We start from the raw sequence: 16,066 nt of genomic DNA, 5'->3' as shown, positions 1-16,066 counted from the left end.
TATGTGTTGTGTTATGTATCAGGGTGTGTTTGTGGAAGATTAGTCTCTGCCATTTCCCACCGGTTGGGTGGTGGTGATGGTGGTCGATGGTAGGGAGAACTTGCAGGACTCGGCACTTGGATAACATTAACTCAGTGCAATGCATTGGTAGTTACTGCTTCTGTCTAATGAAGACATTTCAGTTTGTTGGTGAACCTCTTTATATGTGATGCTGGGCTTGAGAACACCCTGGGTTTTGTGGTTCCACCCTCACACAAGCCGTTTGCAGATGATTCAGAATGCTGCCTTCAATCATATTTGTAGTCTGAACAGCATCTTAATTGTTAACTCTATGCTCACAAGACAGCATCTACTTTTTAAGTCTATGCATTCACTTCCAGAAATGGGTTTTCTTTTTTTTTTTGCATAGACAACCCCCTGTATCAGTTGTGTCCCTTCTCCCCTGAACCCAAGTTTGTTTTTGCAGTGCTAAGGTTCCAGAAACATAAAACAGGTCATCGACTTTCGAGTATAGCTCCCGAGACCGGGAATTACGCAGCCCATCTCAGAAAAAAGATGGCTTATATTTACCCATATCTAGATGATTGGCTTATAAAAGTAAACTCTCCTAAAACAACAGATCACAATTTTTAGTTCACAGTAAATCTCCTGAAAAAACCAGGCCTAAAGATCAAACTAGAATAGTGAGTTCTAAAACCAGTCCAAAGTCTAACTTAACTGGGAGTGAGGCCAGACACAGGTAAGAAGAAAAAATGTATCCTTCTGAGGAGAAAAGGACATCTGTCCAAAACATAGGGGAGTGGCCAGCAAGCCGACTGAGATGGCCGCATCTTGACGGGGCTCCTGTTGAGCACCGCGTAAGACCCTTGCTTACCCCGAACATTAATCCGATTTCCGTAGCAGATGCAGACGATAAAAGCAACATAGAGCAGCACAATGGCCGAGCATTTTTCCCCCGACTGAAACAGTGAGATTATAGGTAGCTGGCAGCTGAGGCCTGGCTACAACACCGAGACCACGGCCTTGCTTGACTTGTTGCGCCACGCAGTGATGCTGTAGGTAAAGTGAAGTGGAGTGACCCCCTGCTTAAGTGACACGGGGGCTGCTGCGGACACAACCTTGAGAACAAGCGGAGGCATACTTGAGGAGCCGAGCAGGAGATGAAGCTCGCACGTGAATCTACCCAGACTCCTCGAGAGGAGCTAGCCTGGTGGCCGCAGAAGCATTAACATCAGACCGGGTGAGCCCTGGTGTACTACGCATCAAGAAGGTGAGAGACCCATGGGCGGGGGAAGCCGCTTGGCTCTTGGCTCGAAGTGCGGGTGGTTCAGTGAGTGACTTGGCCCCCGCGAGGTGCCAGTGGACCTGGGGGGCCTTGCAGACTGCCTGATTTAGGCCAGGGATTACCCTACATTAAAGGTTGATATTGAGAGACACAACCCTAGAACAGGGACTTGCTAGAGAAAAGGAGAGCACTGCCCGCCTGGCCCTGAATTGGGCTCTCATGAAGACATATTAATAAGAGGTCGCCATTGGCCAGTGGGGCCCTGAGCCTCTGAGTGTTTTTGTTGCTGCCCCCATGGGATCTCAGGAACAAAAGAGCAAGCATGGGCCTACAGAGCAGTGGTGGTCTCCTTAGGGCCGTCTGGTAAGAGGCCGGAGGCCCAGTCAATTCACCCCTCTTCCCTCATTGGGAACCCCCACGCCCGGTGGTCAGCCTAAAGCATTACACGATGTTAGCAGAGCCAGGAAGGATGCCAGGGGGCAAGGGACTGCGAGTGGTGCGCCAGACTGAAATGGAAAAATATGGGCAGTTCAAGGCAGATACAACTGCGATTACAGCGGAAGAGCAGCAGCAGCCCCATCCCGCAGCGAAAGTAGATTTAACACTGCAAGACATAATGGCAGCAAGTCAAGGGGTTAGAACAGTCGCGGAGGGCAAAAAAGACGCAGTCACATTGGAAGTTACATTGGTGGATGCTGACTTAGGGAACCTAGGTTCCTGCAACAAAGTTGTTGAGGACACAGTAACTACCCTACAGACTGAAGCCAAAATGTTTAAGGCCCAAGTTCAAGACCTTTAATCGACAACACATGTTCAAGAAGCCAGAATGGAAGATTTTGAGGGGCCCTACAGTGGAAATAATGTCCGCATTCTTGGGGTCCCTGAGCGGGTGGAAGGCTCCTTGACTGATCTATTTGTCAAAGATCTAATCCTGAAACACCTTCAGCCTCAAGGGCTCTCCAATTACTTATCGGTGAAAAGAGCCCATTGCATTCAAGGCGGTCCCCTGAGACCGGGTGTGCCCCGTGCCCCATAGTGGTGTGAACATTTAATTACAGGAATGGAGACATTGTACTGCAGACTGCACAAAGTGACCATCCCTCAAGCTGGAAATTGCAACTGTTATATTCGTTCCGGATTTCACCAACCATGTGCAAAAGCTGTGATGATCTTCCCGGGAGCGAGAAGTGAAAAATATAATGATCTTCCCGGCCAAACTTTGTGTGGCAGCGAAAGGGAAGATGTGGCTCTTCGAGAGTCCAGAGGAAGCTTGGAATTGGATAGATGGCTGGCAAACAGTCAAGGACAAAACATCCCGCACACATCGCCCCAAGGGAGTGGGAGGCCAGGGACAACGGAACTGGCTGCTACATCTGGTTGATTAAGACACAGCGAGGGATGACTCCAGAACAGCGACACCATAAACCTTCTGATGGGGAATCAACTTTTTCGATTACAGCAACTTAAGATTTTGCACAGGACCTATTATGCATGTACCACACTGGTCAAGATGGGTAGAGTTGAATCACCACAGTGTCCCAGGGGATGCAGCTCCGAGGGTACGTTCTTCCACGTGATTTGGGACTGTCCGGCACAGCCATTTTGGGCTGCAGTAGTATCCTGTATCGGGGCACTATAGGAAGGGAATATGATGCCCTCCCCTAAATGGTGCTGTCTGAATATGTGGGAGGCGACAGACCTAACTAACACAGACCGGCTCTGGGTGACCCTGGGTTTTATAATGGCGAAGCAAAATATAGCTAAAATGTGGAGAGCACCATCTGCTCCGAAGTTAAGGGAATGGGAGGCAGATATGGACTGGTGAATGCAGACAGGATGAGAGGTCTATGAAGGCAGGGGAATCCTCATGAATGAATAAAGATTTGGGGCAGATGGAATGAAAGCAGGGGAGCGTTGTCTACAGCTATTGGGGGTGGTTCCACTGGCTTTGGGGTAAACAGAATAACATGACAAAACTAGCTGTAGGGCTGCTTCGCATAGGGCCTCTGGGCGCAATGAGGGAAGAACTGCAATGGACATGCTTATTGATGTATGATATGTCTACAGTCATCGCTGTATTGTACTTGTTGTTTGTAATGGCTCTTTTTAAAAAAAAAAAGAAACAACGGTCCAAAGCAGTGTTGGAACTTGAAGAACAACGAACCAACAGCTCAACAGGTTCTCTCTGTACTGGAATCCATGCCATCCTGCATTTACACAGATCCACATGCAAGGTTGTTAATGAGATCTCTTCAACAGCGAGTGAACAGTGTCGCAAGGGTCATTGGTCACAGACGAAGGACAGCTAGGAAGACCATATATATCTAATGCAAAAGGCTGCACAGTCTCTAGCGTGGAGGATTATAGTAACGAATACCTCATTAACAGGATTAATAGATCACCTCTTAGGTCACCTCACAATACAGGACCTTTGGGCATCCAAAGAAAAAAGGTTCCTCATCAACCTTTTGACGCTGAAAGTTGTTCTTCTAGCCCTAAACGTTTTCCTACCTTTTCTAAAATCAGACAGCACCATGTTTCAGACGCACAACCCCACCAGCATGTATTGCATGAACAAGCAAGAAAGAACAAGAACAAGGTAACCGTCCATACGAGCTCATGTGATGTAGCATTAGGCTCTAAACAGAGGGAAATCTCTATCGACAATACACATTCCAGGAAGCCAGAACCTACAAGTGGATTGCCTCAGTCCACACCACAAGGAAATTCACAAATGGGTCCTAAACAATGAAGTGATGGGAAACATCTTTTGAGACTAGCGATCCCAATGTTAGATTTGATCGCCACAGCAAGAAAGACTGTGTTCTGGGCAACAGAGCACAGTGGGCAATGGGCCAACAGAATTTGTTTATGAATTTCCTCTAATCCAACTCATCCCAACAATGATTGTGAAACTTAGCAAGGCAAACATCAAAATTATTCTGATTGCACCAGACTGGCTGAGCCAATGGTGATACCCGTACCTCCTAGATATGTCACTAGGATGGCACAATACACTCTACTGGAGACAAGACCTGCTGACCAGACTCTAAGGGCAAGTCCAACAGTTAAAACTCCAATCATTGAATTTGGCAGCATGGCTCCTGAGTACAGACAATAGGCACCTAAACCCATCTCAGATTTCGATGGACATACTAAAAGAGGTAAAAAATCCAAACAAACGGGGGTGGGGGGATTGCAGCCAGGGGATTCGATGTCGGACAGCCTGAGACCGTCAGTCAAACTTACAGAATAACCAAGTGAAGATGACCGTTGCTCGCCTCAATGGCCAGCTGCACACTGACCATACATTAATATAGAAATATATTCAAAACCAGAGGCAACAGTCAAGGTTAACAAAAACCTCTCTTGCCAGTGTCATTATTCCTTTTAAACAAAAATAGCTGTTCGACTGTGAAACTTCGCTCTTCACGGTTAGGTTTCACAATGAGTTAAACAGCCTCGGAGTGTATATGCTATTCCTTTATTGAGTATTTTGCATACAAGGGAACGATCGGAATTTTATCTTGAGGTACTGTCCTTCTTTTTCCTATTTCAAGTCTCTCTCAAGTCTCTTTGTTTTTCCTTCCTTGCAGGGTCTTCTATGGTGGCGGTGTTCCTGGATGATATCTTCGAGGCCAACCAATTACCCTCAAAAAGAAGAGAGGACCTAGGTAAGTTTTGTCTTCTTTCGCAACAATTCGATAGGGAAGGGTGTGTGGGGACCACCGATGCCAAAAGCTTGTGTCCCAGGAAAGAAATGCCCGTATACCAAAGTAAAGCCTCTATAAATTGTGACAAGGGAGGAAATGCTGACAGAAAGTAAAGACAGCAAACAAAAGGAAAACAAAACAAGGAGGAGAACCTCCCACACAGGCACGAAGGAAGCGTTGTCTCTCAGAATCCTTTCGTTTCTACCCTGCACGTCTCCCTTTTGCTCTCCCCGTCCCTGCCAGCCCCTCCCCTGTCTTGCCAGTAGCCCCGTATGCGTCCACGCACCTGCGATAGCCACGACCCTCCAGGGCCGTGGCAGGACTCGTTGGCTCGTCTTTGCTCTGTCGGGGCTTCGTCTGCCTCGTTCTTCAATCTTTGTAGTCCCGTCGGGCCGTCTTCCCTTCCGTCCTTCGGGGATTCGCTTCTCCTCGGTGACACCTCGACTTCTCTCTCTCCCGCTCCTCGCGTCTTCCGTTCCGTTCCTCCTTCCTGTATTTGGGCTTCCTCCTTCTGTACGTCACCGATCACGTGAGCGGTCCCGGCAGTTTCCTTAAAGGGTCCATACACCTCGCTCAGCGACTCTGTGCCACTTAAAGGGAGATCGAGTTTTTCACTCCACACAGGCTGCAAATAAAAGAGGGGGAAAACATAAGGTGGTATATCGTCCCTTCGGTCTATGTCAGGGCTTTTCTCATTCATGCTAGTGTCTTCCTGACACACCCCTACCCCGGATTTTTCCCATTCGGGGAAACACGGATGACGAGAAAACAAGTCGGCATTTCCATTTGCAGTCCCCTTTCGATGTCGTATGTCAAAGGAATAGGGTTGTAGGAACAAGAACCACCAGGGTACTCGGGGATTGTTACCTTTGTTACGGCTCATCCATGATAATGGTGCGTGGTCCGTATATAGGGTAAAGTGTGTTCCCTCCAAGTAATAACGTAACTTATCTATCGCCCATTTGATGGCCAGACATTCTTTTTCTATCGTTGGGTATTTTTTTTCTCGAGGAAAGAGCTTGCGACTAATGAACAGTACAGGGCGTTCCATGTGGTCTTCAGTGTATTGGGAAAGAACAGCCCCTAAGCCCATCTCCGATGCATCTGTTTGTAATAAGAAAGGCTTGTTAAAGTTAGGAGAAATTAGTACAGGACTGCTCGTTAAGGCTTCTTTGAGAGCAGAAAAGGCTCTTTCAGCGGTGTGGGAGGGGTGTAATATCTCCTTATTCTTCATTCCTTTCCTCAATAAATCGGTTAATGGAGATGCTATCTCAGAATAATTAGGTATGAACCGACGATAATAGCCGATAAGACCCAAGAAAGACCTGACACCCTTCTTCGTAGAGGGGAAAGGAATGTCCATGATGGCTTTAACCTTTTCTTGTTGGGGTGCAATGACTCCATCCCCGAGGAGGTACCCCAAGTGAATGAATGAATGAATGAATGAATGAATGAAGATGTTCTTATATAGCGCATGGCTACCCGGAGGCATCCCAGCGCTGCGGATTCAGTCAAGCCGGGGGATGGAATTTACGGAAATAGCCAGGTCTTAAGATGTTTCCTAAATGACAGATGGTTGGCTTCTTTGCGGATGAAAAGAGGGAGGGTGTTCCATAGTTTCGGAGCGTTATAGGAGAAGAGGCGACCTCCTGAACGAGCCTTTCTGATTCTGGGGACTGCTGCTAAGTGAAGTTGATCTGAGCGGAGGTTTCTTGTAGATTTGTAGGGTTTAAGGAGGTTTTTGATGGCGGGAGGGCCTTTATTATGGAGAATTTTATGTGCAATACAAAGGGTCTTGAAATGGATTCTTTCCTGTATTGGAAGCCAATGCAGAGTGTGCAGTGCAGGTTTGGCTGAACTACGGCTATTAGTTTTCGTGAGAAGCCTAGCAGCTGAGTTCTGGACGATCTGAAGTTTAGATATTACTGTTCTCGGTGCGCCTAGGTAAAGGGCATTGCCATAGTCCAGCCTGGACAACACAAGTGCCTGAATCACGAGTTTTCTAGGGAGGGGAGGCAAGAGGGGGAGTACTTTCGTAAAGTGCGGAGTATGCCATAGCAGGTAGCCGCAGTTTTTCTTGCTTGTGTCATCAGAGTGAGATCCTGGTCTAACCATATGCCCAGACTTTTTATTTCTTGTTTGGGCAGTGGTGCAGGTCCCATGTCTTTTACTTTAGAGAAGCCCGCCTTGGATTTTTTTGAATTAAGATGTAATCCTGCCATCTTGAGGGCTTGGAAAACGTCCCTACAATGAGAAAGATGTTCCCAATTAGGACTAAATATGATGATGTCATCGATCTATGCAGATGAATAGGCCTGGTGTTGGTGGAGTACCTTATTCATGAGACGTTGGAAAGTCGCGGGGGCCCCGTGTAATCCAAAAGGCAAGACAGTGAACTCGTATAGGCCAGTGGGAGTACTAAAGGCCGTCTTCTCTTGGTCTTCCTGTCTTAGTGGGACCTGCCAATGCCCCTTAGTGAGGTCGAGTGTGGTTATATACTGAGCGTCACCTAATTTTTCAATCAGCTCGTCAACCCTGGGTAAGGCATATGAGTCGAATTTTGAGATGGCATTGACTGCTCTAAAATCTATACAGAAACGAATGGAGCCATCAGGTTTTGGGACTATGACAATGGGAGGAGACCAATTACTGTGGGATGGCTTTATAACTCCGTGCTTTAACATGGTTTCTATTTCTTTTGTAACAGCGTCCCTCCTGGCTGCTGGAATTCTACAGGGGCGTTGTTTTACTACTTTTCCCAGGGATGTTGGGATAGCGTGCTCGACCAGAGAGGTTCTACCAGGAAGATCAGAAAAGATGGACGAATAGGTGTTTAAGAGATGGAAGAGGGATTCCTTTTGGCTGGGGCTCAGATTGTCATTTATGGGCATCTGATTTACCGTGGATAGTGAACATGGGTTTTCTGTGAAGGCCGTTTGAACATGTTTTGGAAGGGGTCCCAACCATTTTTTTAAAAGGTTTATATGAAAGATCTGGGTTTTTGTTGGTGACAACCTCAACCTATAAGTCGTGAGACCTATTTTATCGATAACCTCGTAGGGACCTTTCCAGTCTGCCTGTTTATGGTTTAGGGAGGATGGTATATGTATAAGGGCACAATCATGGAGGTTAAGCTGTCTCCACTTCTTCCCTTTATTATAACACGTTTTTGGGCCCGTTCTAGATTGGCGGAAGCAAATTCTCGCAATTTGTGGAGACGTGACCTTAGTGCTTGGGTATACTTGAGAAGGTTTTGAGTCTCTTCCTGCGTTTCCTGTTCCCATGCCTCCTTTGTCATTTCCAGTAATGTTCGAGGCTGTCTGCCATAAAGAAGCTCAAATGGAGAGCAGCCCAGACTAATCTTGGTCTGACTACGGATGATAAAAAGAGCAAGGGGTAACAGCATATCCCATTCCTTTCCTTCGGAGGATAACATCTTTTTAAGGGTAGCGTTATATCGCTCACATAAACCGTCTGTCTGGGGGTGGTGCGCTGATGTCCGTATCTGGGAAATGCCCAAGGTTTTACTTACTTGTCTCATAAGGCGGGACACAAAGGGGGTTCCCTGGTCTATTAATATTTCACTGGGAAACCCTACCCTTGAAAACAGTTCTAACAGCTTTTCACTGATGGTTTTGGTATTTGGCGTTCTTAGTGGGAAGGCCTCTGGGTATCGAGTGGCATAGTCGACTATGACCAATATATATAGATACCCTTTTCTCGATTTAGGGAGGGGTCCTACCAGAAACATGCCAATTCTTTCAAATGGTTTATTGTTGATCGGAAGGGGTTGTAATGGGACGGGTGGTGGTCTATATGGATTATTTTTCTGGCATATTTCGCACTCTTTGCAATATTGGTTTATATTGGCGTAAATGCCAGGCCAATAAAAATATCTCAACACCGTTTGAGTTGTTTTTGCTGCCACGCTATGACCAGCTAAAAGATGGGAATGTGCGAAAAACATGATTTGTTCCCTAAATCTCTGGGGAATCACTAGTTGCAATGGTTCTTCTGGACTACCCTTACGATATAATAACCCTTTCTTAATTTGGAAGAGAGGATAGGAGGATGCTACCGTGGTGTCTCTGGCTTGCTGCCAAGCATTCTGAAGAGAGGGATCTTGATCTTGCGCATACCGAAAGGTTCTGTCTGACAGCCAAGGGGCCTCTGTGAAAAGGATGGAAGGATGAACAGGAGCCTTTTTCAAGGAGTTTTGAAGCAGGATAGGAAACACAGGGTTATCTGTTCCTAGAAGTAACTGTTCCGGGAGGGTATCCATCACCCCTACCTTTGTATGTACGGTATCTCCATCGGGCAGTGTGAGAAGAATCTGGGCTACGGGATAAACACGAACATCCCCATGTACACAAGATAGTTCTTTGTGTTTTGTAGTAAACTTGATTGGGGTATTACTATCTTGCAGGTCTATAAACTTTTCTCCCTTGGACCCTCCCCCATTTCTGTGTTTTCTATTCGTTTATTGGGACATATTTGAGACTCTCTTACTAACGTTTTACGCACAACAGATTGTCTACATCCTGAATCCAGGAGGGCTCTAACCGTATGTTCATTCAGAATAAGACTTACAAAAAAACAAGATCCACATTCTTCCGTATATAGAATGCTGCGTGGAACACAACTAACATCCATTGGTTCATCATGGTTTTTCTTCTGAGGGCAGAACCTAGCTATATGGCCCCACTCTCCGCATTCATAGCACTGTGGGCCTTTAAAGAGGGTGACATCATTTTTGGGATTACGATCTTTGGGAGGTTCCACAGAAGGCTTGTTTTTCTTCTCTATTCGCCCGCGGCCTGAAGGGAAGCGTAGGGTTTTCTCGGGTTCATAGGAGAATGGTTTTGGTTGTGCTCGGGCAAAGGACGTCGCCATTTCTACTGCTTGCTCTATGGATAGGTGGGTCTGTTGTTTAAGCCACCTTTGCGTGGGTGTGGGCAAGGCTTCTAGAAATTGTTCTGAATATATTAACGCCATTTTTTCTTCTTTGCTGTTCTCATGGGGCCTCAGCCACTTATCTGCGGCGGCTTTTAGCCTGAAAAACAAGGTCTTTGGGGAATCCCCTGGATGTCCCCATTCCTTTAGAAAGCGTACCCGGAACGCCTCTGGATCCATGCCGAGATGGTCCAGTATAACTTTCTTAATGTCTTTGTAACCTGTGGCTCCCTCGGGATTTGCTACTTGGTATGCAGCCTGTGCTTCCCCAGTCAGTAGTGGTGTTAAAAAGAACGGCTATTTTCTTTCTGGCCAACCACAAGCCTGGGCAGCCCTTTCAAAATTCAGTAGAAAAGCATCCGGATCCTCACCAGATTGGTATTTCTGTAATGAAATGGAAGGATAGCCCGCCTGAACGCCCTGCCGGCTCTGCTGGGTCGGGACCGATAGGGTTTGGCTTTCAGCCACTTTCTGTATGCAGTCCACTTGTTGGGTTAGGGAGGCCTTGAACATATCTCTGTCAGCTTGGGCGGACGTCATTTGCCTCTCAATAGCCCATTCAAGCTTCTCTTGCCCGCGGATTAGCTGCTGTATAAGGTTTTCCATTATCTCAGTCTAATGGACAAATGCCCGCATTCTCCACCAAATGTGAAACTTCGCTCTTCACGGTTAGGTTTCACAATGAGTTAAACAGCCTCGGAGTGTATATGCTATTCCTTTATTGAGTATTTTGCATAAAAGGGAATGATCGTAATTTTATCTTGAGGTACTGTCCTTCTTTTTCCTATTTCAAGTCTCTCTCAAGTCTCTTTGTTTTTCCTTCCTTGCAGGGTCTTCTATGGTGGCGGTGTTCCTGGATGATATCTTCGAGGCCAATCAATTACCCTCAAAAACAAGAGAGGACCTAGGTAAGTTTTGTGTTCTTTCGCAACAATGCGATAGGGAAGGGTGTGTGGGGACCACCGATGCCAAAAGCTTGTGTCCCAGGAAAGAAATGCCCGTATACCAAAAGAAAAGCCTCTATAAATTGTGACAAGGGAGGAAATGCTGACAGGAAGTAAAGACAGCAAACAAAAGGAAAACAAAACAAGGAGGAGAACTTCCCACACAGGCACAAAGGAAGCGTTGTCTCTCGCAATCCTTTTGTTTCTACCCTGCGCGTCTCCCATTTGCTCTCCCCGTCCCTGCCAGCCCCTCCCCTGTCTTGCCAGTAGCCCCGTATGCGTCCACGCACCTGCGATAGCCACGACCCTCCAGGGCCGTGGCAGGACTCGTTGGCTCGTCTTTGCTCTGTCGGGGCTTCGTCTGCCTCGTTCTTCAATCTTTGTAGTCCCGTCGGGCCGTCTTCCCTTCCGTCCTTCGGGGATTCGCTTCTCCTCGGTGACACCTCGACTTCTCTCTCTCCCGCTCCTCGCGTCTTCCGTTCCGTTCCTCCTTCCTGTATTTGGGCTTCCTCCTTCTGTACGTCACCGATCACGTGAGCGGTCCCGGCAGTTTCCTTAAAGAGTCCATACACCTCGCTCAGCGACTCTGTGCCACTTAAAGGGAGATCGAGTTTTTCACTCCACACAGGCTGCAAATAAAAGAGGGGGAAAACATAAGGTGGTATATCGTCCCTTCGGTCTATGTCAGGGCTTTTCTCATTCATGCTAGTGTCTTCCTGACTTCGACTCAAATATTTTTTTTAAAATCTAGAAGGAAAGAAAACCACAAGTTCTAAAAAAAAACATGAAAGATGTGAAATAAATAGTTTCCTATTTTATTGAATGTGGTTTTCGTTAACTTTGACTGTTTCTTCTCGTTTTGTTTATATTTCAGAAGTAAAAATGAATCCACAAGATCTTGTTATGCTCTACAATGGTATAGATATTGTTTACAGCGCCACACTATAGGGCACAACCCCACATCATGTCAAGCCATAGTTGTGTTTCTGTACCCACTGCATCGACCCAAAGCCATGTTACAAATCTCCTCCATAAAAGTGTGTCTTCCAGCTATAAACGGATACAGAAAGTCACCACAACAAATTCCAGTCTTCCAATTGGCTGTCATAAATGTTTTCCTAGAGGGACTTAAAAAAGTTTTCCCTCATGTTAAAAATGCATCTTGACCTTGGGAGCTACATCTGGTACTGACAACATGAATGTATTCTCCTTTTGAACATATTCGTTGAACCACTTTTCAGCATCTTTCAGGAAAACTCCTTTTAAGTGGCTGTCGCTTCAGCTAGAAGAGCCAGTGAGGTCCATGCTTTGTCTTCAATAAAGCATTCTTTGTTTTTCATTCGAAAAGGGTGGGTTTAAGAACGCACCCTTCATTCCCGACTAGAGTGGAATTTAACACCAGGCCATTATTTTACCAAGTTTCATTCCCAAGCCCTACATAGCAGCAGAGAGGGGTCTTCATTAGTCAGATATCAGAAGTGAACTTTTGTTAGATAAAACCAAGGACATTAGAAAAACTAACCAACTCTTTATAAGCTATGGTCATATAAGAGAAGGAATGGAAACTTCCGATCAATCTATACCGAGTTGTTGCCAACCAGAGTGGCATTTGGACAGATTCAGGTGTCTGGGTGGGCAATAGCCTGACCCAAGCATACACAAATAATCACTTTGGTGCAAATACATTGAAATATTATCAATAAAAAGGACCTTGTGTGAGGACATGTACAAAGGAGTATAAATGATAGAATGAATGAATATTACATTTATGAAGCGCTAACTTAGCCCATGGTCGTCAAGGCGCTGCAGAAGGACTGATGTACAGACACAAAATGACATGCCCAGACTGATGCCTGTGTAAAAAAGCCAGGTTTTCAGGGCCTTACGGAAGAGAGAGTGTGACACCTGACCAGAGAGATCTTCCGGGAGGAAGTTCCCCAGCCTGGCAGTGGCAGTAGAGAAAGCCCTTACTCCCCATCTAGCCTTTTTAAACCTCGGAACTGTTAGTAGATTCTTACTTGCCGACCTAAGCTGCCACGTAGGACCGTAACGCTGAATTAGGGTTTTAATGGCCTCAGGGCCTAGGCCATAGTAGGCATTATGGGTCAGGCATAGGGTTTTAAAGGGAATTCTAGGGTCCAGAGGAAGCCAGTTCAGCGTGGTATTTAGGGAGATCCATCACCAGCCTGGCTGCAGTATTCTGCGCCAGCTGCAGACGTCGCGCCAGGCCTTTGTTAATGCCCAAATAAAATAATAGTCAAGTTTGGACATTACTAAGGCAATAACAGCCTGTTTTCGTGAGGCAAACGAAAGGAACTGGGACATTTTTGCAAGTATCCTGATTATCCCAGAGCAAGTGGACACTGTTCTACTAATCTGCAAGCCCAGAGAATTGTCCACCATGACCTCTAGATCTTTCCCGTGGGATACAGGGCAGGGACAGCTGCCAAGCGTTTCAGGCCACCAATCGTTGGACCAGATGTCATGTTGGTTACCAAATATCAAGACCTCGGTCTTTTCCCCATTGAATTTCAGAAAGTTTTCAACCATCCAGGAAGAAACTGCCTGCATACGATTTTAAAAATTTGTGGCGGATTCCCTAATACTGTGGGTGATGGACACCATTATTTGTGTGTCGTCAGCATAAGACAACACCTCCAGCCCAAAGCATCCCACGACCTTAGCCAGCGGGGCAACATAGATATTAAAAAATGACGGGCTCAATGAGGAGCCCTGCGGAACTCCACACAACAAGGAATGTGAAGCCGAGTAATAGATTAATAGAGTGTGTCTAGAAATAAATACATATATATTTGATATATATACCTATGTGGTGTCCTTCCATTTGGTAATTCGAGACATTATAAGGTAAAACAAGCTGCTTTACATTCCTCAGAGACTTAGCCTGAAGGCTGCTCTCCACAGCTACCACTAGGATAGCTTTCTTTAAAGGTTGTCTTAAACCTATCTACCATAAGAGTCGAATTGGACGGGTGCAAGGTGGCCACTATAACTAGTGACCAGCATATGCCAGGCCAACTTCTCACAGTATTAAAGTTCTAACTGAAGGATGCTCTAGATCCGGGTTGCCGATAGGATAAGACACCAGAGAGACTTTCAGTAGGTTGAGTATTTATCTAAAAATATAAAGCCTGGTACTGATCAGAAAATGAGGTGAGTGGCTCGGTGCGATAAGTAAAATACTCCCTGTGGAGAATGCCCAGCCCTCCACCCCGTTGGACTACCCGATCCAGATGAAGTTCAGCATGGCCTGAACGAAACGTGTTAGCTGTAATCATTGGCTGTTTTTATGAAACAGAAATAAAGAACGGAGGAATTTTACCTACAAAAAAGACCTGTGGATTTTACTTTGGGTGCACCTTCCAGTGATTTGCTCTACAATATTTCTGTTTGACACCAGTTTTAAGTGACAACTGACATTTTGGTTGCAGTGCCCCACACTTAGAAATTGTAGGGAACTGTGTGGAGGTGTGGGCCCAGGGTTCTGCCGTTGCGAGTGTTGAGAATACCGACTGAGACGAAGCTGCGTTCAACGCTTGCCAGGCTGGTGAATTCTTACTATTTGCATTATTTTAAAAGAATTTGTTTTTATTCTTGATTTTAACTTTGTTTACTTACACTCCTGCTAATCTGCTATTTTTGCACAAAGAGCGCACTGGGCACTTTGTCTTCGGCGCCTCGCGCTGATCATTTGTTGATGCTTGCTGCTTGTGGGGGGAATCATAGACAGGACACCGCCATCTTGGCAGGTAGCATTCTAGCTTCTCTCCCTGGGGCTATAAATAGTCATGTTGACGCGACCGCGCCGCCGGCACGCCAAAGGCAAGCCCGTCTGCGCCCGTCCGAGCTCAGTCCGGGCTCAGGGCCTGTCCCCCTGGTCCTTTAACATCAAACTTTCAAGCATATTCCAGGGAGCAGCTTATGGGCTGGGATCCTGAGGGGGGTAAGGCCTGCTGCTCAAGGATTATTCCTAAATTATTCAAGGAGGCACAGGTCGAGCGCTGCCCTAAGTGCTCTTTTGCCCTGCCTGGCATCACTGAGAATCTTAGTATTCCCCGTAGTAATATAGCCCATGCTAGGACCATTCAAGCTACTCAGGCGCCACTTAAATGCCTTGTCCTCAATGCTAGGTCTTTAATCAAGCACAGTGTGGAATGTGCTTTGGTTATGGAAGACCATAACATCAAATTAGGTTTTATAAGTGACTCCTGGTCTGATGAAGCTTCGGGCCCGATCTGGTTTCTTCTGCTTCACCCATGACAGACTCTCCAAGAGAGGCGGAGGGCCGGCAGCCATTTATCATGACTCTCAAAACCACTTTCACTGAAGCCTCCAATCAGACTTGCGAGGCACTGTTAATTAATATTCAAACTTCGGATCATGACACACTTAACACTATCCTCCTATATCGACCTCCATGGCCCAGGGGTGCGTTTTTAGACTCCATAGGATCACTTTTGGAGGAAGGATTGTGCAACAAGTATTTCACAGTCATGGGCGATTTTAATTTTTATCTGGAAGATCCGAACGACTCTGATAATATAAAACAAGTCTTGCATAACCACCACAAACCTCCGGTTAAGGCAATTATAACCACAAGGGCCTGGAAAAATATTGTTAATCTTGCTCTAGGAAATCTTCTACAAGGCTCACCATTGCCTAACGTAGAAGGAGCCACGACCATCAATACAGACTGGGTGGATTCTGCCTGCAAGAAACTAGTGCCAGGTAAATGGTGTATTCTCAAGCGGGCACTGCCAACTGCCCCGTGGTACTCTGAAAGCTTAAAAACTCACAAATTAGAGTGCAAAAAGTTGGAGAGAGTATGGAGGAGAGAGTATAGTAACTCTGGTCGAGAGGCCTACAATGTAGGTCTTGCTAGTTATAAAAAACTGCTTTCTGAAACCAAAAAGACCTACTTTGGGGAACAAATTAGAGTTGCTGGATCCTCATCCAAAGTGCTGTTTAAAACTATTTCCATGCTAACTACTTCTCCTAGCCCCAAGACAGAAAGCAACTCAGAACTATGCGAGTCTTTGGCTGCCCTCTTCTTACAAAAGGTTGAAAATATTTTTTCCTCCTTTAAGTTTACGCCCACAGCTACTAATGAGGTAGTGCCAATAGGGCTCTCTGAGCACAATGAGCCCTCC

This window comes from Triturus cristatus, chromosome 4_2 (genome assembly GCF_964204655.1).
Source record: "Triturus cristatus chromosome 4_2, aTriCri1.1, whole genome shotgun sequence".
Taxonomy (NCBI): Eukaryota; Metazoa; Chordata; class Amphibia; order Caudata; family Salamandridae; genus Triturus; species Triturus cristatus.
The sequence above is the reverse complement of the archived record's forward strand: the minus strand, read 5'-3'. Positions refer to the sequence as shown.